The sequence below is a fragment of the Sciurus carolinensis genome, chromosome 13 (assembly GCF_902686445.1).
Source record: "Sciurus carolinensis chromosome 13, mSciCar1.2, whole genome shotgun sequence".
NCBI lineage: Eukaryota > Metazoa > Chordata > Mammalia > Rodentia > Sciuridae > Sciurus > Sciurus carolinensis.
This window is the reverse complement of record NC_062225.1, coordinates 92,041,678-92,068,950: the sequence shown is the minus strand read 5'-3', so window position 1 is coordinate 92,068,950 and position 27,273 is coordinate 92,041,678. Positions and strand designations below refer to the sequence as shown.

At 46.9% G+C, this 27,273-nt stretch overlaps 2 long non-coding RNA genes across 2 annotated transcripts in view; one reads left to right on the top strand and one right to left on the bottom strand.

Annotated features, from left to right (window-relative positions):
- LOC124962755 (uncharacterized) overlaps nt 1-14,740 on the bottom strand; it is a 16,197-nt gene extending 1,457 nt beyond the window's left edge. The window contains exons 1-2 of the long non-coding RNA XR_007104581.1: nt 14,463-14,740; nt 610-3,402 (exon numbers count right to left, since the gene is read on the bottom strand). This is a non-coding gene — a long non-coding RNA (uncharacterized LOC124962755). The remainder of the gene's footprint in view (nt 1-609; nt 3,403-14,462) is intronic.
- On the top strand, nt 14,543-27,273 carry LOC124962754 (uncharacterized). The gene is made up of 3 exons (XR_007104580.1): nt 14,543-14,835; nt 21,238-21,440; nt 26,962-27,273. It is a non-coding gene; the product is annotated as an uncharacterized LOC124962754 (long non-coding RNA).

Sequence of the window (27,273 nt, the reverse complement as noted above, 5' to 3'; positions counted from 1 at the left end):
AGCACCGCCTCAGACTGAGAGGGGAAGAGGTGGGCAGTGTGTGTAGACGAAGGTGGGGTCCCCTGCCTGCTCCCTGAGGAAGCACCTGTGTGGTGGACAGGCCCGCTGCAAAGGCCTGTGTTGGCCTGTGTGGTGGACAGACGTGCTCTGAAGGCCTGTGTGGTGGACTGGTCTGCTCTGAAGGCCTGCGTGGTGGACAGGCCTGCTCTGAAGTCCTGTGTGGTGGACAGGCCTGCTCTGAAGGCCCATGTGGTGGACAGACGTGCTCTGAAGGCCTGCGTGGTGGACAGGCCTGCTCTGAAGGCCTGTGTGGTGGACAGACGTGCTCTGAAGGCCTGTGTGGTGGACAGACCTGCTCTGAAGGCCTGTGTGGTGGACAGACCTGCTGCACCCTTGCCAGATGTGTACCATGGCTCCACAGGTCCACGGCAAGAAGGTCGAGCGAGCACATACTGGAGTCTCCGAAGCCATGAGACATGACAGACCTTTTCAGTGTAGGGGCAGGTAGTTATTAAGCTTCTTATCTCAGGTATTTTGTCACAGTGACAGAAAGCTAACACGCTTGTTAATAGAAATTTAATAGAAATTTATAGTTATTGGAATTCTTACCAGTGGAGCTTTTCCTAGAATTCTCCATTTTCTTGGAAATACAGGATAACAATGAGTTGAACACAAGTCTTGGATACTTGTGAGTCTTTTTTTCACTTTTCTGTATCCCAGTTAGATTTTGAAAATTTCCAAGGCCTTCCCTCCTACTTGTGTTCCTGGGATCAGGGAGCATAAACCACAGTGCAGACACTCAGAGGATGCTCCTCGTCAATGAGTGAATCCGATGCCGCCCACAAGCTCTTCTGTGGGTCCCAGTACAAACCAGGCAACAGTCTGCATCAGACGCTCCTGTAGCACGTGGTGATGTCCACCGTGACTGGAGTCATTGCGTTATGCTTCCTGTTTCTCGATGGCCTTCTCTACCAGTCCACACACGGAAGATTCGGGAGGAGGGGTCTGCCGTGGGCATCTGCCAGTGCCCCCATCCAGAGCTGGCTCTGCTGGCAGGAGGTCACAAGTGCCAATGGAGGGGGTGTGGCTGGAGGGCTGTGTCCGTGCCACTTGGCAGCACAGGGAGAGGAGGGAAAGTCCTCATAACAGCACATAGACGATGAGCATTAATAGTGTGTGCGTGTGCGTGTGTGTGTGCATGTGTGCGTGTGTGCGTGTGTGTGCATGCACGTGTGTGCATGTGTGTGTGTGCATGTGGGTGTGTGCATGTGTGTGTGTGTGTGCGTGTGGGTGTGTGAGCCTCTGTGTGTGGCTAAGGACTGAACCCAGGGTCCGGCCCAGCAGACAGGTGCTCACCACTGGGCCGCACTCCCAACCTCTCCAACGTGCTACGTCTGTGTAAGTGGAAACACGTCATGCAGGTTTACTAAGCCTCTTCACATTTCACATTTCCCACCCTGAAGGAAACTCGAAGCCTTGCTAGCAGAGCCCAGAACAGCAGTTGCTGCCTCAGGCAGGGCAGAGCCGGGACGGGCTCCTGCTGCTGAACCAGGGTGCTGCAGCACAGGGCAGAGCTGAGCCAGGCGGGGACCACAGGCAGAGGACCAGCCAGGGAGGCGGGAGCGGGCAGGAGAGCAGAGGCGGGCAGAGGCTCTCGGGTCCCCAGGAAGCCAGGCGCAGCACCAGCAGAAGCTGGGACAGCCAGAGGGGGAATCAAGCCTCTCCTCACCCTGCCCCCTTCCCCCCATGCTACCCTCTGTCCTCCATGCTGCCCTCTGTCCACCATGCTGCCCTCTGCCCTCTGTGCTGCCCTCTGTCCTCCGTGCTGCCCTCTGTCCTCCGTGCTGCCCTCTGTCCTCCATGCTGCCCTCTGTCCTCCATGCTAACCCTTCCTTCCATGCTGCCCCCTTCCCTCCATGCTGCCCTCTGCCCTCTGTGCTGCCCTCTGTCCTCCATGCTTCCCTCTGCCCCCTGTGCTGCCCGGATCGAGAGATGGGGGCTTCTCCTGGGGAGCTGCTCGGTGTGAGAGGTGCTGGCTGCAGAGACCTGCTCAGGTCTGTCAGTCCTTCCTGCAGTCTAACGCCCCTGAACACGCTCCGATGGGGAGACAGCAGCTCCACAGGAAGCTCTGGAAAGGCAGACAGGGTGGAAGAGCCTAAGGGTCCAGGTGACTGCAGAACAGAAGGAAGCCGCAGAGGTGCCGGCCCCCCGAAGGGCCCTGTCACGTTGCCCTTGTCCCCCGTCACTTGTGTGAGCCACAGACAAACATGCCCGCGTCAGGAGTTTGGCCGCGGAAGGCCCGGGTGCCGCCCTCTGCACACGGGCTTTACCTCCTTCAGCTCTAACCTGCTGGGCAGCCTCGGGGGCAGCTGTCCTGCCTGAGGTTCTGCTTCTGTCTGATGCGGAGGCTCTGCAGCTCCAGGCACCCAGCCCTCCCTGTCCTCTGTGGTCAAGGACCTCTAGAGCCGCACCCTGCCCCAGGGAGCCCACGCTCACCGCAGATCCTCAGGGTCAGGGGGACACATGGTGGCCCTCCTCCATGCAGCCCCTGCCCCTCACACAGCACTTGCTGTTCTCGGATGCCAGGAGAACACCAGCGGCTCTGGCAACGATATGATTCCCCCCAGACTTTGGGGAAGATGGCAGATCTGGACACTCTTGTGGACCCCTGCAGGTAGTAGTGAGACACCTGGTGGGAGGCTCAGCCCAGCAGTGCCCAGGCCTTGAAGGTGGGCAGGACGTCGGGCAGGCACTGGTGACACCTACACATCTATCTGTGCACACAGGTCACACTGGACGTGTGCGTCTGTCTGTCGGTATTAGCAAAACCACTTGATTTGGAAGTTGATGTTAAAATTTCAGCCCACCTTTGGCTTAATTAGCCATTTAATCATTCAAGAGATTTTAGAAGAGGGGCAACTTGTGTGAAACTCAGTTTGATCTGAACTGGAAAAGATGATGGTGATAAACCTACTTCTGCAATTTCTCAATTTCTCATGTGGACGACATACTTGTTGCCATGAAGAGTAGGTGAGTGAATTGCCGGAGCATCTTGGAACAAGGGAAGTGTGGCAAAGGCGCCTCCCTCTAATCTCCTGCAGTCAAAGAGCGCTTCCAAGCCAGCATCTGCAACGCTGCCCTGCCTGTCACAGAGCCTATTAGTCTGTCTGGGGACAATAAGGCCCATTGTCTGACTGTAAGGGGCGGAGGGTGCAGTCTGCCTCATTTGCATACCCGCCGTCCTGGAAGCAGCTCTTAAATAGGCCTCCTCCGGTAAGACGGCTAATTATGTGTGGGCTCTAATGCTGGGTTGCAAGGACAGTCTCTCCTCCAGTCAGTCTCTCCTCCAGCAAGAATGCTTGTGTGTACGTTGCCCTGGGCTGGTTTGCTTATTGCTGTTTCCTGGAAAGAGACAACAGAGCTTGTTAGTTTTGGGTTTTGTTTTACTTCTTACGCAACATTTGAAACACACATGAAATACAGGAAGAGTGATCCCTAACGTGCAGCCGGTGGTCTCACCTCACCCCGCTCTGTCCTAGCTCTGGCTGGTAACTTTCTCATCCTACCACCTTCCGACAACAGTCTGCCTCGTGACTTGGCATAGGGAGGGTCCATCCAGCGGCCTGTGCCTGCTTTTGGCTTTAGCAGCCAGGGTGGCCCTGCCATCCCTGGGTCTGGCTTGGGGCACGTCCACGTGATTCGTCATGTAGGAACCGTGTGACGTGCAGACCCCTTCCTGGCTCCTCTGTGTGGCGTGCTGTTTCCTCCTTGGAGCCATGTTGACAGCTGGCTTCTGGTTATTGGTGAGCACTGTCCCACTGCGAGGCTGTCGTGTGGTCCACTGGTTCACGGCTGATGGCGGATGCACTGCCCCCACATCCGCTGTCCCCAACAGCCAGTCTTGGCCTGGACAGCAGCTTTCATTCCCCTTGGCTGGTCATCGGTAAGTTTGTACAATTTAGACCTTTTAAACGTAACTGGCAAGTCTCTCCAGCGTGGCCGCCCCGTTTTTCCTCTGGGACAATGCGGGGTGCTGCTTCCTCACCTCCGGGTCAGTGCCTCTCCTCCCCTCCCTCTGCTGTCCTCTCCTGGTCACTCCTCTCCTCCCTTCTGGCCCTTTGCCTCTCCTTCAGGTTGTTTTCTGTTCTGGACCAAATGTCCCATGAGTGTCCTCTCAAAAGAAGCAGCTGGAGGGACACGCTGAGCCTGTGTCTTCCTGCCGAGCGCTGCCGTGTGGGTCCCGAGCAGGCCATGTGGGTCCCGAGCAGGCCACCCTCCAGGGCCTGACCCAGACCCGGCTGCCTCACGCTGCTCTCTCCAGCGCTCTTGGCTCGGCTCTGATCTCCTGGCCCTGAAATACCTGAAATTCTTCTCAAACCTCCAAAATATCAGTGACATGTAAGAAATTGGGTGTCCAGCGTCTTCATTAGCGAGGTGTCTGCTGTCCCTCATGTCCAGGTCCTTAGTCCCGTATCATTTCTCTGCCTGGCAGAGAGCACTGAGACCTTAGGAACATGCTACCTAATCAGGTCTAGTTTGGGGATTAGTGGAAACTGATAAGATCATCTTCGGGTATAATCTTTTCAGAAAATATTTCTCAAAATATAATTTGAAATCAAGAACATGAGCTCTTTTGGATAGTTCTTATGAGGAAATGAAGAACTTATAAACAATATAATGCTTTAATAAATGGGTATAGACAATTTTATTCAGAATAAGAATATGAGAGTGCATTATAGGAAATGCATTCATGTTAAAATAAGTAAACAAAAGATAAACAGCACTGTGAAATCTTGGGCCCTTGTGCTATGGCAGACTTACTCCCTTGTCTTCTCTTTTCATTTCCTCCTAAAATAAGCCAGACTTTTGAAATCTGTTAATGAATCTGATACACTGTCTCCTACCTCCTCAGTGGTCAGTACCCTTCTAGACCCACCAAAACTACTTTTCCTGGGTGTGAAAATACCAAGATCACAAGTACGATATTTGTATAATTTCTGGACGAAGATATTCCAGCTTTGGAATTGAGACACTATTATTTTTTAAAAAAAGGCAATTTATAGAAAAACAAAAATCAGATGAAATCATAATTATAAGTCTAGGGCAAAGAAATAAAAGGAACAGGATGTTCAGAGAGCTCTGGGCTGTGCATTCAGGTGTAAACCATCGTGGATCTGGCTGAGTAATACACCAGCTCTGTAAAGGAAGTCCATGTACTACCAAATTTTACCTTTACTGTGCAATTTATAAACAAATTTGTTGACATGCAAATTATAACTTTTCCTGAAAACTTCTTGCACTAATTAGAGCTTGCAGTACCCTGGGAAGGGCTGAATAATTAATACAGTGCTGGCATGTTTCTTAGTTAACTGAAGTATTACCAAATTAGATGTCAAGATCAGGGAAAATGAACTGCTTAAAGACACGTTTAGTGTTTGAACTCCCTTCACTTCTGCAGCGTGTTCTGGGAACCTTCAGTAGGGATGAGAACTCAGCATCTTAGCTCCCAGAGGCCTCTGGATGCAGGGCAGGCACGCCATTCCCGCCCTCTCTGCCCTGGGTCTGTACCAGGAACCACCCTGGCCTGTCTGGAGGCTCCTGCTGCTAGCTGCTAGCCTTAGTTACGGGCAGCACCGTGTAGCCAAGAGAACTGGGAAATGGACCTGCGTTCACATTTTCATTTGGACGTGTGTAGTTTTGTGACATCTTATCTTTCTGAACATGAGTTTGTTTATCTGTAGGTAAGAATAGGCATCATATAGGTTTGATGTAGAATCAACTCGAGGACAGTGGTGAATACTGAACAAATCCTATTTCTTCGCACTGTCCTGCGTGTGGGCAACTGTACCTGAGTGGATGATAGGATCATGCTCTCAGTTAATAGGGAGGACTGCCATGGACTGATGCTCCCGTCTGGATCTGAAATCTCCCCAAGGCTTCTTGTGGAAAGCTCAGTCCTCAGCTTGACCCCACTGGGAGGAAGGGCCAGGAGGGAGGTCCTGGGTCACTGGGGCTGAGCCCTCAGGGGGCACTGGGATCCCACACCCTTCCTCTTCCTTGTTTTGCTTTCATGAGGCAAGTGGCTTTTCCTCCCCGGAATGCTCCTCATCAGGTGCTGCCTGGCCACGGCACAGAAGCAGGCGGCCGAAACAGCCGTGGTCTGGAAACCGTGAGCCAAGGTAAGCCTTTCCTCGTTATAAGATGATCATCTCAAGTGTTTTATCACAGTGAGGGAAAGCTGACTGACACAACCACAGATTGCAAGAGGAAAAGAGATCGCACATGTAGGAGCCTGAATATTGCATAGGTGTGTGTGCACCCGTGTGTGAATGTGTGTTTGTAAGGGATACAATCACATTTCCAATATGCAATTTTCATATACTAAATGGAAACATTTTACCTTTTAATGATAAATAATTTTAATTGCATGAAAGTTATACCTTAGTCACTTTCCATTTAGAAACACAGGACAAGGCTGGCAGGAGGAAAACCAAGGGCTGTCTTCAGAGCAAACAAGCAACTTGAATAAGCTGTACAATCCCAATAAAATCAACAGCTTCTCCCAACGCCATGGCATCTGCTGTCTTTACATGTTCATGTGGATTATCTGTCCCTGTGGGGAGGTAATTCCATCCTTTACGATTCATCTCCAGTACTTGCAGTTGGCACGAGCACCTGGGTGCTTGATCTGTGTAGGAAAGGATGCCCTTTCAGTCTGGAAATCAGAGGTGAGCAAATGAATCTGTTGACGGATCTGAATGGTTGATCAGTATCACTGCCCATGGGGTGTGAGTGTATTCATACAATGTTTAATGGCCATCTATGCTTTAAAATATTAATTATTATAAATAAAAACAGAAGAAAGCTTATGAAAGATAAATGTTGACTTGAAACCTGAATCCAAAGTGAGACTACATTGCAGCATTTTCCAGGATGTCCAATAAGACTATTTGTGGAAGCCATGAGGCTGGACACCAGGTGATAGATCCAGGACACAGGGAGGGGACTCGGAGATTGGAAGAGTGGAAGCGGTGGCCGGGTGAGAGGAAGGGCGGAAGGCTGGAGGTGGGAGGCGGGTCCTTCCGCAGGTGTCCCCTGCAGCGACTTCCCCCCGGCATGGTGGCAGGTGCCACAGCCATGTTTACACCCAGAAGTCACAGTGGCTTCGTGCCTATTTTCTGCTGCAGAGTGGAGCCTGCTGTTCCCTCTTGCATCCGTTAGTCTTTCTGTTTGACTATGAGAATCGTTTGTGCTGTGAGCTCCTCGGAGCAGATACTTGGGTTGTTTCCTTCCTTTTACGAGTAGAGTTGAGACGATATACAAATAGCACATCACTCAGCCGAGGGGCTGAGTCTGTCCCCACGTCAGTGTCCCCGAGCCCGTGCTGGGCAGTTCTTATGTGGACCTCACCCAGCAACGTAAGTGTTTATGTATTGATCCAAATCAATTTCTAAAAATGGAGTCACCTGATAAAACTTTAGCATTATAATTAATCTTTAACATTTTATTTAAATTTGAATTTTTACAGTTTGTATAAAGCAAGACAAATTTAAGTTTTACAATAAAGTATTTTCCAAATAACTCAGAATAACATATTATTCTTTATGACATCAATTTTAAGTGTATACTAAAGAACAATGAGATAAGTGAGAACATCTAGGTTTTAAATTATTATTTTAGATTTAGCTGTGTATAAATAATGGCTTCAATTCCAAGGAACCACGCCTGAGCAGGTGTTTATCTGCATGCTGAGATGAGTTGGGTAGGTCTGGCTTTATGCTTTAAAGCTGCCCTTAACCACTGCACACAGTGGTCTCAAATGACTAAACATGACTGAAGTTATAAAAACTATTCGCAATACTGCTCTTATAGAGGCTACTGACCTGTCACGACCACCGAGCAACCAATGGGAACCTGCCCTAAACGAGGTCTCTTTGTATTTCTCCAGTCAATCAATCTGAAAGAACAGTGGATCTGTCCTCTTGCCAAGTGGGAGCAGGCAATGGGGCAGAAGGTCAGGTTCATGCCACCTGGAGGTCCACTTAGGAGACTAGGCCATGGAACAAGCTCTGGAGGAGAAAGCACTGGGACTCAGAGCAAGTGCATGTCCCTCGTGTCACGTGCACGTGGAGGGAACAGTGTTCGGGTGAAGGAGGTTCAGGGGGTTTCAGGGAGAGGGTGGAGTGTCAGCCCAGCCTGGAGAGGCCAGTGGACTAGAAAGTAGTAGGCAAGAAGGAAGAAAAATAGAGAGGAGAAAATAGATATTAGTTTCTTATGTATCACCAAATTGCTTCCCCTGTTGGGAAACGGTGACTTAAATGGATTGAATTCAAAACCATGGTACTGAATCATTATTGAGATTGAAATTTGAAATGTACCAAATATATCAATTATATTAGGATTACCATAGTCATTTGTGCAAAAGCCAATAGTGGAACCATAAATCTTTCTGAATTCAAGTGATTTTCTTCTGATTAATGTACCAGGAATTCTGTGTTGCTGATGTGCTTACCTATGGAGTTAATTGAAGTGAGAAAAAGTAGGAAGAATAACTTCTTGCATTTTTTATTGTAAATGTCATTTCAATAAGTCACTGATGCAGAAGAGGAAAGCTGTGGCAAAATTACCAACTGCCATTGCATCAAATCCCAGAGTCCACAGCGTGTGGATTAAAGCTTCTCGTGCTCTCTTAGGGAATTTCTTCTTAGGGCAGTCCCCAAGGCCTGAGCTCTTCCTGCTGTGTGAACCCAAAACCTAATCAGAACATAAAAGTACCACGCATGGCCAGTCTTTATTTTGGAGAAGCATTTACACTTGGGGAACCTCCTCTGTCCTGTGAAGAGCACCTATCTCTAAAGGGACAGGCGTCCGTGGGAGCGGGTCTTGCATCCGCCGTCTCTAGGGATGGCGCTGGGCAGCCTGAGTCTGGAGGGGCCTGGGCGAGGCCTGCTCTTGCCAGGTGAGGACCTGTGAAGGACACAGCAAGAGGAGGCTGCAGCTGGCCGGAGGCACCCTGGGGCTGTGGGACTGAAGAAGTTGCCCAGGAGGGAGAGCACATACACTCAAAGGAGAAGGAAGAAGAAAAGGAAGAAATGGTTTCCCAATTCTCGTTGCCAAGGCTGGAATAACAGAGGAACAGTCACAGAAGACGTGAGAACGCAGAGGCTTGATGTTGGAATCGCTTATCTAGGAGGTTCACTCCCTAAGTAAGAGCCTGAGGGGGTCGTCTGGCTGGGTGATGGCAGCCCAGTGACACTTCTCTCACCATCTTCTTACACAGTTCTCACAACAAGCTTCAACATCATTCAGCAACTTGCTCTTCTCTAGAGAGAGCATGCTGAGAGAAACTACAGTCAACTGCTGGATAACCACGTATTTCACCACAACATATACGTGGAAATTCTAGTTCAAATGTGAGGCGCTCTTGAGTTTTCTGGAGGAATCTGCTCACATCCTTGCAGCCTAGGAGCACTGAGCGTCAGCACTAAGGATGAGAAAATCACATCCCACTGGGTCACCACGCAAGACCTGTCAATCACCCACTCTTTTAAACAAATGCTTTTCAAATAAATCAGCCATTTGGCAGAGGAAGGAAAACAACAACGCCTAACACAATTTGTAGTCCTCCAGAAAAAGCCACAGACCAGGGTTGTGCCCATTTTCAGAACCCTTGGGTGAAGAGTGAAATCTGGAGTGAGAGAAGTGGAAATGAATACATGCCCCCTGAAGCTACCGCGGAGTCATGGAGGCTCTGTGGTGACCAGACAGCCTTCAGCCATCCATGAAAGATGCAAAGAAAACAAAGACAGATAGGTTCCGACACTGACTCCTCGCCAAATGCAGAGAACTGAAGAGAACACGGCCGCTCCCACTAGTTCCGCCCAGGAGGAGGCAGCAAGCGGAACTCATGAAGACAGACCTGTTCCTGAGAAGTTTCTAAATGTCCTTATTAGAGAGCATTCAAAAAATTATAGGTATTGTCGTTCATGTCTTATTTGTATTTTGTGTGCAAGAGGAGAGAGGCATCTAGATAATTCGGAGATTCAACCACAAATCCAGGACTGAACTTCCACAGACCGGGCGTGGAGGTGAGGAAGCACGGCCAGAGAGACCCGCGTTACTGCAGGGAGAACTCACGCTCTTGGATTTTACAGTCAAGGGAAAGATGGTGCATGACGCTCGATGAAAATGAACACCGAGAAAGTGCCTATAATAATTATTTCCAGAAATCTGAATCTTAGGAAAATTGAAGATCGGAAAATTTTCAAGAGAACGAGAAATGGCTGATCTCCAGGAAGGCAGGCAGGGTGGGAGGGCTGCACCTGGGACCTGGGCTCCGCCAGAGGAGCTGGGCCAGCCTTGCTCAGTCCTCGGCTCTGCTGGGAGACGCTCCTGCAGAGGGAGATCTGAGGCCTGTTAGAGGCGCACTCGAGGGGGTGGCGCACTCTGAGAGAGCTTCATCTGCTCTGCACAGTGCAAGGCGTGGTGTTGGGAGCCTTCTAGAATGTTCCCTCTCCTGTGCTGAGACTGGACTCACCCACCCTCACTCAGATGTGAGGTGAGTTGGAAGGAGCCAATCATAGGGTCCCACCCTCCTTTTACCTGCTTTCCCTCCCTCACTCCCTACTTCCTTCCCTCCCCCTTCTTCCTTCCTTTCTACTACTGAGCAACAGCCCCAGCCCTTTTAATTTTGAGGCAGGGTCTCACTAAACTGCTGAGTTTGACCTTGAAATTGGGACACTCCTGCCAAATACTAAGAAAAAATTTAAAAGTGCACAGTACCTGAGAGAAGAAGGCCGCCCTCACTCGGGCAAGGCCCTGTTCCAGCAGCAGAGGGGCGACCCCACTTCAGTGCATCTGCCCGTGGGCGGGGTCTTCCTCCCTCTAGCCACACGTCCACTAGCTTCCGATTCCTTCTGGGAGCTCCCGCACCTCTTGGGCTTCCCGTACCTTGTCAGAGGCTTCGCCTCACCACTGAGCTTTTTCCTCCCTTATCACCTTTTGCAGTATGTACACAAGTACATACTGTGTACACAAATACACAGTACACAGTGTACACAGTACACTGATGTACACAAGCAGCCGGTGCCTGTCGGGTGGGCTCCCTCTTTTCTGTAGCTGGTGCTTCTGGCAGTGGTGGCCAGCGTGTCCTGTCCTGAAAGATTCTGCTTTCACATCTGGCATGTTTGTATTTCACTCCGATTTGTTTTAAACAACCTATATCCGAATTTATAGCTGTATGTAAGTATTTTAGATATGAGAATATACCAAAAATTGTTTACAAAATGTAGTGTGTGTGCATTTATCCATGCATATGCTGAAGACAGATGCTGCAACTCCAATCTCAAGGAAGATGTTACCGTATGTGTTTCCCAAAACTTGATAGTTTAAACACACAAGTGCATCATTTTACATCTCTATAGGTCAAAGTTCAAAAGAGGTCTGCAGAGTCTGCCCCAGAAATGCCCATTGCCACCTGTAAGTCCCAGGTACACAGTCCCCTAGGCCCCTTCCCTCCACTGAGAAAGTTTCTTGGACATTAAATACAGGTAAGCCCTGGAGTCGGTCTCTGAAGGAAACCTCTTCCCAAACCAGGAACGTTGGGAGAAGTTGGGTCCCTACCAAGCCTGACTCCAACACAGATACGTTTCAAAAATAGGTCTAAAGTGGAGGTCCTTTCTCCAATGCCCTCCCAAATCCAACCCCTAGCAGTCTGTAACTTAAAATGAATCAGGAAGGCTGTCTTGTACTCTCTGGGGCCATCTTCTCGAAGGATGGCGTTCAACTTCCAAGCCCTTGAGCATCCTAGATACCAAGACTCACGTTCATGACTGGAATGGGCTGCACAGATTACAAATTATATACATTTTACATCGATTCAGGTCAATTCAGTTCCTATCAAAACCACATACAGTTATTAAGGAAGAAAGCACAAGGCGTCATGGATGTGTTCTAAGTCACTTCACTGGGAGGCGAGAGAGTGAAGAAACCTAGGTAAAGAGCTCACCATGGTCCACCACACCGCAAAACTGAGAAAATGTCATCTTAAAACTACAAGTCCTTCGATTCTCTTGAACCTTCTACTTCTCAAGGGTTACATTTAGTTTAAAACTCAAAGACAACTATAGGTTTGTTGCTTATTATCTTAGTGTGAATCAACAGTATTTCATCCCTTCAGCAACCCTAGCCAACAGCTGCTTTTTGATGTTAATTGACAGGTCACACCCATCCAAGGTGCTGGCAAGGGGAGAACAGGGAGCCTGGGAGTGAGAAAGGGTCTTTCTCTGCAAAGACTATTAGCATACACATGACACCTTGTGTCATATTTTGCTGTCACAAATTTTAATCATTAGAGAAGAGTATTTTTAACAGAATACTGGTGATGTTTAGCTTAGGAGATAAAAATTAATTGGGATGGAGGAACCTCCGCAAAGTGGAGTAGAAAAGGTCCTTTTCTGTTACCAATGAGAAAATCTGAGGCAAGCTTTGCAATTTATCAGAATTTTGTTTTTGCCCAGAAGGTTAGAGAGTATTTTGCAAGAATTATAACAAAGCGAATTCCACTGGGACATTCAATCATGGTTGAGTATTAAAATCACAGGGGAAACTTTAAACATAGGGCGAGCCGTGTTCTACCCCAGAACAAGTTCCCACCCTCTTGGTACAGGCTCTGAGGACTGTAGTGCCCAGGGCCGTGATGGACAGGCATAGCACCTGCCTGGGGGGTGGGGGCTGCAGTCTTGGTGAGATCAGCAAAGTGAGCATCCAGAGGCCAGGAACACAGGAGAATCGTTGAGTGGCGGACAGATCCAGTGCAACCTCACAGGCAGAAGATGAGCAAGGAATCTAAGCCGCAGGGAGGAGGCAGGCATTAAGACAATTCTTCCTCTCAAAGATGAGTTTTGTTGAAATTGTTTAGATGAGCAGAAGCAAAACAGGGGCTAGAGGACCTGAGCTTTGTAACTGGTTGGTGTCTAGGTCACTGAGGGTCAGAAAGGGACTGATTATTTATGTGCCAAAAGGATTCTTCTTTTTTCCATATATATATATAATGTATTATATATATTATAATTTAAATATATATATATATATATATATTTGCACTTAATGCATGTATATCAAATTCCATTTTGTGAAAAATCAATCCTCAAAACAATGAGAACAATTTCTCTTCAGGAAAAAAATCATGGCATAAAATGGAGCATACTATACAATCAACATGTAGATTGCAACCATCTAAGAGAATGTCTAAGGCTTAAACTGTGCTCAAATAAGAAATCACTCTTTATTTTAGAAAAAGTAAACAATTCTTGTGTGTTTTTTGGGGGGATTTACATATCTATATAAGCTAGAACATTTTAATTTTATTTCCCTTTTAATTCTGTAACTTTGTGACTTTTTATTTAAATGGGGTTGTTGGAAATAATGTTCAGCCTCTGATCTGGCTGAAATAACATAAATTGGAATTTAATGTGAGTTTCTAGTTCATTCCATATTGATGGCTCCAGTCATACAGAAAGAACTGAAAAGAATGGCAGAATCATCTTCAGAGTCATTTTTTTGTGCTATTTCAGCCCTGGCCAGATTGGATTCAGGCTCAAATTGTTTCCAGTATTGCCTTCTGAATTGGATTTCAATTTTCTGGTGTGTGCGAATACACCTGTGCTCACAGAATAGCACGCTTTTTCTTTCTTTTTGAAAACTATCATAATTTAGTGTGTAAAAGGTCTTTTCATGGGCCGTGTTCAGAAGCTCTTGTCAATAGGCTTGGAAGGATGTGACTGCCTTAATGGAACTTTCCAAGGGACACACAATAGGGATGATTTAAAAAAATTCTTCCATTACTCTATAGAGAATCCAGGCTTAAATTAAGATTTAAAATAAAAGTAAAAATGATCAAAATGCTACAATTTGAAAGTATTTCCAGGAACTAGAAACCACCATGGAAGAGGGTTAGTATCATGTGTGTCCAAAAGACCACCTGCAAAGGAGGGGACTCTGGGTCTTTGGAGGGTCCCCAAAGCCACAGCTTGTTCCAGTCTGTTTCCCTGTTACTTTCTAAAATTGTTTTGACCCCTCAGACACTAAAGGTCTTACAGGGAAAAAACTTAATGAATTTCGTACTGGAAATAGTACACGGTAAGACAAGAGAGAGCAGACTCGGGTGTGGTCAGAGTCTGGAGCCCTGTCCCTTCTGCACCATCAGAGTCATGCAGAGGGAGGCACTGAGCTCCTGCGGAGGCCACACGTTTACCTGTTCCCCATTCTTTTAGAAGGAGCTAAAACAAGGGAGGGAGAGATGTGAAATCTGGTATGGATCCAGCTCCCAAGCAGAAAGAAAGGAAGAAGGAAAAACGGAAAAGGAAGGAAGGAAGGAAAAACGGAAGGACCAACCGACGGGGAGCCGCAGAACCTGCCTCTGAGACCCCTTCCCTTGCGTTGACAAAGAACAGCAAACTTACCTTTGTCCTGCTGGTCAAGGAGCAAACACAGAAGGAGGTGCCAGTGCCCTGGGGTGAGGGGGCCAGTCAGGGTTGTGGCCTGACTGTCCTTGACGTCACCTAACAGCCTCACCAGCCTCGGTCCACCACTTGTTTTGAAGGGAAAGCTAAGGGACACGTCCGGCTTACAGAGACAGGCAGGAGACGGCAGCCCGCATGCTCCTGCTGGGCAGTGCGATGTCCCTGTGGCTGCTCCCACCTGGCTTCCTCCTGCACACTGCCCTTGGCTGCCCTTTGGACCTTCCCTACCACAGGCACTGACTGTGTGAGGGCGGTTCCTGGGACGCTCCTGGGTTTTTCACTGTGGTCACAGCAGCGATTACCAGAGCACTAGGTGAGTAACTGCAGGTTTAAGTGAAGCGAGAGTGTGGCCGGGCACTGGAGCCTGCTCGGACATTGCCATCCGGCTCCCCGGGTGCCTGTCCTGGAATCATGTGCAATTCCAGGACTCCGCTCTAGCCCCAGGGTGTCCGTATCCGTGGAATGACGCTAGTGCATAGAACATGACCAGGTGGCACACGGTTGCCCCAGGGTTCCGATGAGCATGAGGACTGCACGCTGTGTGCTCGTGGCCATGCTGCATCTGAGCTTCACCAACGTCCACAGCACCTGCATTCCGACAAGAAAACGGTGGGATAGAATCATTTTCCAAATAACAGGCATAGCCATTCAAGTTATTTTGTATTAAAATTTAATTTTATTAAGTAAAAGATGCAAAGGAATGCACCAGCAAGGTCAGGGCTGGTGGACAAGGTCAGAGTGAGCTGTCCCGTGTCCCTGGAGCTCCTTCCCAGCAGCAAGTTCCCCAGTCAGGGCTCAGAGACTGAGACGGACATTTAAGTTCCAGAAATTCTGTGAAACACTTTTATTTTGAATAAGGCTTAAAACTCCCCCCCAAAAACAAACAAAAAACAAAATATGTGTAAGAGTGAATTAGCAAATAGATTCTTGGGTAGGCAAAGACATAAGTCTAAATCCTGATTATTTAATAAACATTACTGATCTAATAATTTGGAATTTAAAGATGTTTATGTAATAGTTTAACATCAGTCTTTATATGTCTACTTAAAAGCATATAATTTCTTGCATTTAAATTATATGTATTTCTTGTTCATGACTGAAAATTTAATAAACATAGATAAGCAAAACTCTAATATCTTTATTTTTCAATAAAGTAACTAGAAGTACATATTTAACCTAAAATGTTACAAGGAATAAGCCACAGAATGAAGTCATGGTCCCCAGTATTTCATCTGTAAATCAGTGCTCTTCCCAGGAAGAATGCTAGAAGTTTCTTCTCTCAACATTTGTGAAGTTCCTCTGAGTGCGTCCTTCCAAGCCGGCCACAGCTGTCCCCAGGCTGTGTGAGAGGCAGGACATGCTTTTCCCTCCTCTCCACTCTCCCCAGAGCAGAGCACCTCTGCACCAGGGACCTGTGACTTCCTCCTCACACTCGAAGTCATCAGTTTTGTAGCAGATACCAGCTGAGCGTCCTTTGCTTTCATTCGATTCTGTCACTTCCTACCTGGTGACAGCATCAGATCCCACAGGTGGAGGGGTCAATCCCAGGAGGGGGTCCCCCACCTCAAATGCCAGTCATAAGCCCAGGTTCGATGGGTGCTCCTGACTGACTGGCTGTAAGTTTGCTCTGGTTTGATTGACTTTCTCAAGCAGATCACAGAGCTCAGGGGGATGCTTTGCTTATGTTCCCTCACTCATTGTAAGTGACATTACAAAGGATGCAGAGGACAGCCAGATGGAGGAGGCGCACAGGACAGGACGCTGAGAAAGGGCACAGAGGTTCCATTGCCTCTCCTGGTGCCCCACATCCCATGCACCTCCATGTGTCCTGGGTTCAAGGAGCCTCCTGAACCCAGCCTTTTAGATCCTCCAGAGGCTTCATTGCACAGGCGCGACTGAGTGAATCGTCAGCCGTGGGTGACTAGCTCAAGCTTTGTCCACTCTCTCCCCTCATCCACCTGGTACTCAGTGACCAGTCCCCATCCTGAAGCTACCTGTCAGCCCGCCCGACTCCAGTAGTCATTCTAGCAAATAAAACATACTCATCAATTTGGAGAGTCTAAGATTTAGGATCTCCACACCAGGGAACAGGATAGAAGCAAACACACATTTCACAACATCACAATGGCAAAACACGCTTTGTTCACCTCTGCAATCTTAACTCCTACCAGAATACACACCACTTATTAAACCTTCCTAGAACTAGGACTAGCCTGTTGGCCATCCAGCTTGACTTGAGCCAGCAGAGTGTTCTGTTGTGTTGGGTGCCTGAAGACATGTCACTGATTAGGGGGTTGTTTAGTCCTAGGAAACAGTTTCCACCAAACCTTGAGAAATTTTCTCAGGAGGAAAATAAGTATCTACACATCCTAGGTTCTCATGTGTATGTTAACAGAGATGGTTTCCAATCATATTTTGAAAATAGTAAGACTTGTCCCTGGAGTTCCTTATAACATTTTCCATTCTTTTCATCTTTGCAAAATGTACTTTCAAAAGAAAAGGAAGAACAAAAATCTATTTGCAACATAGATTTATACCTTGGAGAAGTTGGCCGTGGTGCTTCCTCTCTCTGGCAGGTGAACTTTTCAAGCTTTGTAACTAATGATATTACAGACAGCCATTGGGTCTCTGACAAAATTTTTTTAAAAGTATAAATGAGTAGGCAGAAGACCGCTGTTCTGGAATGATGCTCTTTGTTTATGAGCTCTGGAGTCAAAGAGCAAATGCAGAAAATATCACCCACACGCTTGGCCATCACAAGGCTTGGTCCGCAAAAACAGCAGTTTTCAAATTGTGGTCTGCAGGTCACTAGAAACCTAGGTCCCACTGAGAGTATCCAGTGTCTGAGAAGTCAAAAATATTTTCTAATAATACAAAATTATTATTTGCTTTTTTCAATGTGGAGGCATTTTCGATACTGTCACATAAACAGAAACGGGAGAAACTGTAAGCACCCTAGCACAAGCACGTGCTGTAGCAAACTGTACCTGAAGTCATTACATTCTTCACAGGGTGAGGGAAAGCCAGCTTCACTCCAGAATACACCTTGTGTGAAATATCAGTGTTTAATCTTGGCCCTTGACTACTCATCTCTGTTTCATGAATTGCAATTGTCTATATGCACTTCTATGACATACTAACATACAGCATCTCAAGCAAAAATGTTGTGGACATGTTTGAGCTGTGAGTGGAACTAATTTCCTCAACGCAATAAAGGACATATGAGAAAAACCAATAGCTAACCTCAGAGTCCATCACGAGAGAAAGACAGCTTCTGCCTAAGATAAGGAATGTTACAAGGTACAAGGTATGATGTTACTGCTATTCAACATTGTACCAGGAATTCTGCCATCACAATCAGGCAGGATAAAGGAATAAAAGGAACCCAATTTGAAGAGAGAGCAATAAGATGAACTCTAATGAAAATGGAGTTCCCAGAACAACAAATACCAAGGAATAAGTTCACTTACAGAGGCTAAGTACGTATGCAGTGAAAAGTAAAAAAATATTGCTGAGATAAATAAAAGGAGATTTAAACGAATGAAAAGACAATATGTGCTTTTGGATTAGGGGAATTGATATTGCTGGTCTGGCAATCACTCACAATGCAATCTAAAGATTACTCAAGGACTGGGTCAGCCCTAGGGGCATTTTCATAGAAATTAAAATACTAATCCTGAGGTTCACATAAAAATGCCATGACCCACACACAAAATAACATTGCCAATAAGAAAGTCATACAATGCTGTGACTCTACTGCATGCAAATATTTTAAATGAAAACTAATTGTTCACTCTAAAATGGTTAACTTGATACTAAAAGAATTTTACTTCAATTAAAAGAAAAACAATTTGGAAGCACAATTACTATTTACAGAAAAGCAAAGTCAGACATCACTACAGTCCCTACAGTCCCTACAGATAATGAAATGATAATAATTATTATGGAAAAATGTATTTATAAATTCCAAAATACAAGGGATTAGTAGGAGTTTTGGGAGATGTTGGTCAAAAGGCACACAATTTCAGTTAGGCAGTAGGAAAATGTTTAAGATAGCAATTACACAACATGGTCACTTTCATTAATGAGCATGCGCTATATATTTAAAAATTGTTAAGGGAGTAGATTTTAAGTGTTGATGCCATAAAAAGTAAGTATGTGAGATAATGCATATGTTGATTAACTCGATTTAGTCAATACACATTGGAAAATATTCTGCTGTGTACCATAAATATATACAATTTGTTTTTCAATTAAAAATAAGGAATAATAGCAATTAAATATTGTCAGATAAAAACATAAATGCAAACACTAGAAAATATTAGTAATTGTGTATATTCTTAAATAAACTGGTTCCTCATGGAAAATCCTTTAAGAAATATTAAATATACCCATATTTTTCAATTTTCCTTTTCACAAGACTATATAATTTTGAATTTCAGTTCTTCCAAGGACTTTAAACAATATTGGAAACAGTATCTCTCATGAATATAGGAAAAAAAACCAAAAATGTTAGCTCATCCATTGCAATGATATTAAAATATCTATTATAAATAATGTGACTTTGTCCAAATATTAGACTTTGATTAAAAATTTAACACTTGAGCCATATGATAATTGTCATAAAAAGGAGAGGAAGGATAAATATACTGATTTCCATTAAAAAATTATGCAGTTAGGATAAAATAACTTCTTAGTAAATGCCATTGGTCAATTGCACAGGCATACAAAATTTAGGTCTGGACCTCTATAGGCAGGTGTGCCTGGACCTGTATAGGCAGGTGTGCCTGGACCTGTGTAGGCAGGTGTGCCTGGACCTGTGTAGGCAGGTGTGCCTGGACCTGAGTAGGCAGGTGTGCCTGGATCTGTGTAGGCAGGTGTGTCTGGACCTGTGTAGGCAGGTGTGTCTGGACCTGTGTAGGCAGGTGTGTCTGGACCTGTGCAGGCAGGACCTGTGTAGGCAGGTGTGTCTGGACCTGTGTAGGCAGGTGTGCCTGGACCTGTGTAGGCAGGTGTGTCTGGACCTGTGTAGGCAGGTGTGTCTGGACCTGTGTAGGCAGGTGTGTCTGGACCTGTGTAGGCAGGTGTGTCTGGACCTGTGTAGGCAGGTGTGTCTGCACCTGTGTAGGCAGGTGTGTCTGCACCTGTGTAGGCAGGTGTGCCTGGACCTGTGTAGGCAGGTGTGTCTGGACCTGTGTAGGCAGGTGTGTCTGGACCTGTGCAGGCAGGACCTGTGTAGGCAGGTGTGCCTGGACCTGTGTAGGCAGGTGTGCCTGGACCTGTGTAGGCAGGTGTGTCTGGACCTGTGTAGGCAGGTGTGTCTGGACCTGTGTAGGCAGGTGTGTCTGGACCTGTGTAGGCAGGTGTGCCTGGACCTGTGTAGGCAGGTGTGTCTGGACCTGTGCAGGTAGATGTGTCTGGACCTGTGTAGGCAGGTGTGTCTGGACCTGTGTCGGCAGGACCTGTGTAGGCAGGTGTGTCTGGACCTGTGTAGGCAGGTGTGTCTTCACCTGTGTAGGCAGGTGTGTCTGCACCTGTGTAGGCAGGTGTGTCTGCACCTGTGTAGGCAGGTGTGTCTGGACCTGTGTAGGCAGGGTCTGCTCTAAAGGTCTTTACTGATGCAGTTCTGCCACATGCCTTGTGAGCCAATCAGAGTTGACATCCCCCACACACTGATTCCTGTTTGCACCATGAATCATGCTGGATTCACAAACTAGACCTTCACACCCTGCCGGACTCAACAGAGGTCAGTGGGTGTGCATCAGGTGCTAGATTTACAGTTGGGGAGTGCACAGGGGCAGGGCCACTCCTCAACAGTGACTGTCAGTGTGAGACCGTGGGCAGGGTTTCCTGTGCCCAGGTAAGGGGACCTGTATGTGGTGCTGTCTGTGAACCAGAGAGGACAAAACAGAGATGGCAAGTTGGGTGTGGCCACGGAAAGGGTGAGAGGCTCTTCATGGCTAGTGGACTAGCTGTTGTCCTTGGAGAGAGTCCAGAGAGGAGCTGAGGAGTCGCTTGCTGACAGGCACAGCTCATGGCCCCAGCTCCCGAGTGTGAAGTAGGCGGCTTTAGGGAGCCAGTGAGGTGTGTGAGGTCACATTCCTGATGCTGGTGAGGATGCAGGAAGACAGCTCAGTGGTTTGACGGTCACACCGAATGACTTCTGTTTACACGGGCCCCTCTCCAGGGCCTAGCACGGTCCTGTGTACACAGAGTATGATTAGTAAAGACTCATATGACCCCATGACGGAAACACCCAGAGCTGGTTCCATCCTCCAGTGACTGCAAAGGAGGCAAACAGCTGTCACCAGACACCTGCCACCAGGCTGTCAATCACCTCTGAAAACTGTCTACAACCTGTGGCCCACGTCAGAGATGCAGGGTAGTGTGGTGGCTGTGTTGATGCTGGATGCCATTGTCCTTGAACTAAGATGGCCTCGTAGAAGTCACCAGTGGTCAAATGTTGTTAAGCGCAGAAAGCACCATCTATCTTTGAAGAGTTTTAAGAACAGCTGCTTGGGAATGCTCCTTCTGATTTCTGGGTTCTTTGGCCAGGACTCTGAAGTGGTAACAAAGGCGAGAAGTTGCCGTCACCAACGATGCAGGACTGCTTAATGACAGGCAAGTTCAAGTGCTGAATGGTTCTTCCTTCAGATGGAAAACCAAGTACAGACAGTCTATAATAATCTTGCCTAAACTAGCCTTCGTTCCTCAGGTGCAGAACACTGAGGGTCAAGACCACTTCAAGCCTGGCTCTCAGAGCACCGTTCACACTGTTCCCTGACTGGAGATGTCCACATGATGGCCACTTGGTCACACTCACAGTTAGCATGGCAACCACGAGGACCAGGTTGACCAGGCCTGCGTTACCCTGGATGTGGGGTAGGCATGGTCCCAGGGCTTGACCACGGCTCACAGGTAAGACTTGCTCGCCAGCAGCTGGCCCTCAGCTGTCCACCACCAGGGGTGCTCTCAGGCCATGTGTGAAGATGAGGGTGAGCTTGGAGAATGGCAGAGCTCTGGGCAGCTGTCGCCGATGGAGCTGAAACTCATTTTTTTTCCTTTTCCTTTTCTATTTTTGGTCTCCCTTTATTGGAATTTGGGCATCAGCAGATTGTGGAAGTGGATGCTTAGTTCACCATGAAGGCCCCAGAGGCAAGAGAGTGTGAGCTCCATCAAGACTGGTGGAAGAACTGGATAGAAAAAGGAGCAGATTAACTGATCGTTGGTGGAAGGTTCTTTATATATTTCTCCTGAAACTTCATAGAATCAAAATGCCTGAAGTTATTTAGTAAAACGACAAATAAAAACCCTGTTTTGACACACATTTTGTCTCCCAGGCATGCAGCAGATAAGTAGTAAAACAAAACCAAGCTCCGTGTGTCCGTGGGGGGACACACTCCCAGCAAAGCCTGGCGTGGCCCTGGACACGGTGGCCAGGTCTGCGCGGCTGGGGCCCTGCCACCACTTGCTGCTCATGAGTACTTAGTCTGAAGTCGAGGGAAGCTAGTGCTTGGGCACTGCCTCTTGGGCACTCTGGAGGTGATGAGAGAAGGAGGAAAGGTCTGAGACTTCCCTAGCCTGTCCCTAACGGGCAATATTGTCCCCAGGAGATCGAGAGAGTGGAGGGATCACTTTTACTGAACACCAGACTCCAAACATAAACCTGCCTGACATTTAGAATCTGCAAGGGCAGACTACCCAGGCTCTGTGTGTGTGAAACAAGTTTCTGTTGTTTGTGAGTTGCCCGCTTTGTGTGTTTTGTTAGCAGTGCATCATCCCTAAAGCAGAGGGGGACAGTAAAACATCTCGTCCCTGAATACCTCCTTTCTGTTCCCAGAGCCTCAAAGGTAGGGAACAGTGAGAGCAAGCCGGGGTGGAACGTCAGGTACACATCCTTGACTTTCCCTAATGCGCTCGGGGACTAGGGCGCCTCCGAGTCCTCTGCAGGAAGCGACCTGCATGTCCACCAGGACAGTCAGTTGCTCCTCGGGATGCGGCTAGGCCAGCAAGCTGAGCTAGTGCTGGTCACTGCTGCAGCCTGGCCCTTGAACCCCTCTGTGGGTGGGGACCCGAGGGCGCTGTGGAGAGGACCGTGCTGCCCGTCCAGCCGGCCACCACTGGACAAAATGCTGTCAGGGCGGAGAGGTGCTGCTTGGCAACTCAGGGAGACCCAGCTGTTGTCCGCCTCTCATTGGAGCAGTCTCTGACCTCTCGTCAGCTTTCTCAACAAGCCACGTCTCCCACGTGTCTCCAGGAACTTTCTTTGGCTGGTCTGCTGTGACAGGAGTGGGCTGTGGGTGAGACCAACATCCAAACTGAAAGAAGCAGACCCTCTTCCATACGTACAAGTGGCTTCCAGGTCCCCACTTACCGTCAACCGTCAGACTCACCATGGCCTCGGTGTATCGCTGAGGCGCGCTCAGCCATCACCTGGAAAGCAGGTGAAGAGCAGCAGGTGAACTACACCTGGAGTACTGCAGAGAACGGAAAGGCGGCCACGAGCGCGGATTTCAAAGCCCTCTTCAGCAAGATGCATTCCTGACTGTGTCGAGCGGCGCAGGGTTTTGGAGTCCAAGTATAAATGCCAATTACTGTAAAGTGCTCTAGGCTAAGGGACAAGATAGAACTGGACCTGGGACCAGATGTGGTCTTTAAAATGCCCTTTGTAAATAAAAGCCTGCAGGTGAACGCGGCTTCTGAGCGTCTCTGTTAGTGGATGCGTGCGGCAGACTGCAGCACATTATGGAGAAAATCGTCACTGAATCGCAGCAATGGCTCAGGGTTTTCCAACTAAATGAAGCTGAAGGAATTAGTCTCCTAGCCTGAGCATGGAAGAGGGAAGGGCTGGGGAGAATGGGGTGGGGGACGAGGTGGAAGAAGTGAGAAGAGGGAAGGGCGAGCTGTTCAGAGTATGATGTCCAAGGCACCAGGCACGCTCAGCATTCACTAACCAGAGGCCAGGAAACAGGACTAGAGCAGGACGGTCTCCAAGATCACAGAGCACCTGGGGTGCTGCGTGTCGACAGCAGGGCGGATGGTTGGAGGAGAGGATGCACTGCTTGGAGAGAAGACTGGTGGTATGGGGGAAGAATGTCCAGAAGAACATGGATTGCTAAACCTGGACAATTTCTGCACTATAGTGCTGATTTTCCTATGAAGTTCAGAGCTATTAATTCTAGGCTTACTGACTTGCTGTGGCTTGAGGAATTACCTAGAAGAATTTGTGTGGCCCACGATGATCACAGCCCATGAGTGTGGGCGAGGAAGGGAATGTGCTTTGCACCAACTGAAAGGAACCGAGAGCAGAATACAGGAGGAGTTCCCTCCGTGGACATGCCTGCAAAGGTACGTCCAATTCTGCAAACACGAAGTCAAAACCACTACCCAAAGCCTTGGTTCCACACTGTAGCATTTTCTTACCTGTTGATCTCAATGTGTGCTTTCCAGCTTTAACATGTGTCACCTTTGGGGTCACATGCTAATTAAAGGAATTTCACAGGCTTCTGCATTGGTAAATACTATTAATTTCTTCACATATACTACTGGAGGAAATGTTGCAGAGGCCAGTGGTTTAGGACAGAAGGAGGCTCGTGGAGGGTCTATAATCACCTCTGCAGATATCAGTTCTTCTTCTTCTTTTATGCCCCAATCCCAAGCATTGGACACGAACGCCCATTTTCCTGTTAGCCCACCTTCCCAGCCTGTTTATTACGGGGCCTCTGGCTAAGTTGAAGTTACTGGGTGTCTAGGGTGCCTCATTTAGGTGAGCCAACATGGACTGAGTTCTTGCTCCAAACACTCTTGTTTGCCTTATGCCAACTCATTTCAACATTGCAACGTTGTCTAATAATGTAGCTTCTCTGGATTTCTAGAAGAGTAAACAGATTGGAAGGAAAGATAGTTTCCACCTGACACCTTAATAGCAGTCACCTTGGTGTTATGACAGCTTGTTGAGAAGAATGGGTGAGATTCTTCTACTAGAAAATCACCCGTTCCTGGCTCTGATTTCACGGCACAGTGGGTAGTGGGAAGAGATGGCTAGAAGTCAGGACTCAGGTCCCGGCTCTGGAGCCCTTTTGCTGCACATTCTCAAACACACCACATAGGTTCTTGGAGCTTAGCAACTCCATCTGCAAGTAGAGACCATGCTTAGCATCAATTTGGAACAGGGGACACTCTTGTGCACTGCACCGTGATAGCATATAAGCTGTCCTCATGTCACCAGCTGAGGTCTGGTGCCGGACAATGCAAATCATTCTTTAATCTTTGGTTATGGAAACACTGCCAGCAACTTAGCAACTGAGAAGCAGCTCAGTACTTTTTTTCCTGGTATAATTTATATTTCCCTTTATGAGATACTGTTAAAAATATTTTCAAGATTGTATCAATTTTATAACAGAAAAATAGTTAATTTTGAAATATATCTAAAAAAACTGAATTACCTGAACTTGTGTGTAGAGAAAATGAATGAATTGGATATGGGGACTATTTTTAAGCTAGGGCTGTGTGTGTGTGTGTGTGTGTGTGTGTGTGTGTGTGTGTATAGACGGATGTCAGCTAGGTAGAGTATGTTAGAGGTAGCCTTAGAAGCAAAGAATGGGTAGGTATACCAGAGAGAGTGGATGTGTTAGTCATACTCATGTTACTCTAACCAATTCCTGACATTATCAACTTACAAACAGAAAAGGTTCATTTCAGCTGGTTTATCTCAGTTTTGGAGATTGTAGTTCATAGTTGATTGTCTCTGGTGTTTGGGGGCCTTTTGGGTCAATCTTTCAAAATTTAGACCTTCACCTATAAGAAACATAGTGGCAAAAATAGTGAAATTGGGTCAATTAGAAGAAACTTAAGTTGAAGATTTTCACTTTAATTTTCCTCTTGCAAAAAATTTCTAGATTTCTTCAAAGTTAAGTTCTTCAAAACATGAGTCCAATTAAGTAACTTTGGTATGCCAATTTCTCCTTACCATCATGTAATTTAAAAAATTCTCTAACCTGGTTTTTAGGAGCCTCTACAAATGGCTTCAGTGATAGACCTTTCTAATGTGCAAAGCCAACCTGAATCCAAAATGCCTTGTTCCTTCTTTCTTAACATCCTGAGCAAATGTTCTTTCTCCTTTTTAAAATCCCTAACAATAATTGTTATTATTTATATGTGCCAGAAATTCAACGCAAATAAACTTTAAAAAGAAATGCTTGTCCCCCATAACAGGGAAATATAGGACAGCTGACTTCAGACCTTGTTGGAATGGTAAACTTGCAAGATTTTCTCCCAGCATTTCTTAACCCTGTTTCCATGGTATTAGTCAATCTTTTTTACTGCTTCCTGCTCCTTCTAGGCAGCCAAGCAATAGTGTTTCTTAACACAGACCTTGAAATTTAGTAACTCAGGGGACAAGAGAGACCCTGCCCTACCTCAGGGACCAGAGATCAAATCTTGGAAGAAATTTTGACACTTCCTGTGCTGATGGTGTGTAGGTAGTGTGCAGAGCAACAACGCACAAAATCTCTACATAGAGGGCAGTGCATTAGTCAAGATTCTCCAGAGGAACAACCAACAGGGAGTATGTGTGTGTGTGTGTGTGCGTGAGAAAGAGAGAGAGAGAGAGAGAGAGAGAGAGAGAGAGAGAGAGAGAGAGAGACATAAGGAGCTGTCTGTTGTCTGTCTGGTGTGATCTAGAGACTGGGGAGATCTGCAGATCTGCAAAGCACAATCTTCTTTACTCAAAATCTACCAATTTAGTGTACATTTCATTCAAAAATATCCTCACAGAAACATTAGAATAATATTTCAAATATATTTGGTATATATATCATATACCAAATGACAAAATAATTGTTTTAGCCATCTTCAATCCATTATCACAACACTTCTATGACAGATATTTACTTTCTCTCTCTCTCTCTCTCTCTCTCTCTCTCTCTCTCTCTCTCTCTCTCCCTCCCCACACACATCTGTTCTCTTCTCCATCCAGTCTTTTCTTTGGGATCAGGGGCAGAGACAATATTTTTTTCTCTGATTCCAAATAATATTAGGACTAGGAAGTATTACAAAACAATCCTGTCTTGTTTTAATCACGGAGAGTTGTAATCAGCCAAAAGTCACCCCAATGGACTCTTTGAAGATATTTGAGTTTTAGTTGCCCACTTTAGAACTCAAGAAAAGGTAGTTAAACAAATAAACAAAGGAAACTGAGATAGATTAGAAAGGCTGGATCTTCCCTGAAGGGGTTTTTTCTGCCCTTTTCATGTTTCTTCTTTATACAGGCAGATTACTAGAAGTGTTCTGCTGACATCCATCACATGCCTCATGCACGTCTGGCTGCTCAGCTGCAGCTGGGCCCCCTGGAGCACAGCTAGGCACCACTTCCTGAGGATCTGGTCAGGCTTCCACCATGACAGCTGTGACTACTCCAAACACCTTTCTGTCCCTCCAGGAGACTCTTCTCTGAATACATCAGATGCCCCAAGACCATTCTGGAACTTTCTTCACTCGTGGCATTTTCAGACACCTCTCAATTATTCTAGATGACTTCACTCTGCAGACTTTCTGGAGGACTCTGCGCTTCTTCAGTCACTTCAGCTGTCCCCATTTCATTCTGCCAGGAGCCCTCCCTCACACATGACTCAGCTGAGTCCGGTGCAGGACACTGCACATGCATACGCTCACACCTTTTGTCTATATAAGCATCCATCTTCTCAACCTTATTGAATCAGTCTTCCCCTTATGCTGCAAGAAAAGTCCTAAT